The sequence below is a fragment of the Corylus avellana genome, chromosome ca11 (assembly GCF_901000735.1).
Source record: "Corylus avellana chromosome ca11, CavTom2PMs-1.0".
Classification (NCBI taxonomy): Eukaryota; Viridiplantae; Streptophyta; class Magnoliopsida; order Fagales; family Betulaceae; genus Corylus; species Corylus avellana.
The window spans coordinates 12114809-12115737 of NC_081551.1; positions in this window are offsets into that span (position 1 = coordinate 12114809).

Genomic DNA, 929 nt, shown 5'->3' on the forward strand with positions numbered 1-929 from the left:
AAGATAAGTTCCAAAAATATTATTAAAAATTTTAAATTTTAATATTTAATTGTCTATAAACTATATATGAGTTGTTGGGAGATAAAGCGGTTACAGAATTTTTATCGAGAGTATATTAATATACATAATTGAACACAACTTTAGTTCAAAAGCTTAAGCTAATGGGTTAAGGTCCATTTAAGTATATTAACTACTATTTTCTTTGATATTTTCTCAATGTGGGACACAATACTCACAAGTGTACAACATGAATCAATTATAATGTTTCTGTATCATTTCAATTCTTAAAATTTTGTTATAATTAATCTTAAACTCCAAATACTTATGACATTATCACATGATCGAACTCATCATATAATTAAATTGTTATTATTTAGAAATTTATTAAAAATATTCTATATATAGTAAGTATGATTTCTTGTATGACCCCTAGCTCGTTATTGCCATGATCTACTTATTTATTAATGTAATGATGATATTTAGTATGTGATGTAGACTAATAATTAAATTAAAGTAATTGTCGATACTGGTTTTATAATTTATAAGTAGGTTGATTTTGAAATAAAAATGGAGAAGATGGCAGAGACATTCTTGTGTGGAAGGAAGGACCAAGGAAAGAGGTAGATGTTGAAACAGGATAAATTAGGTAGTCTCAATGTTGCATGTGACGTGGTGCATGACAAGTATAGATCCAATAGATAAGGATGTTGCTGGAAGCTACTTGGAGATTACCCACCTGCACCTCTGGTGCCTCTCAACTTGCCTTGTGTAGGATTTATCTTGGACTACACAACCCTTTTCACGACCCCATCATCATCATCATCATCTTAGATTCTTAATTATACCTTTTTCTCTAACTCCCCCTTTTTATGCTTTACAATTTACCCAACTTGATTAATTGCTTTTTTTTTTTAATCAAAAGAATAGGA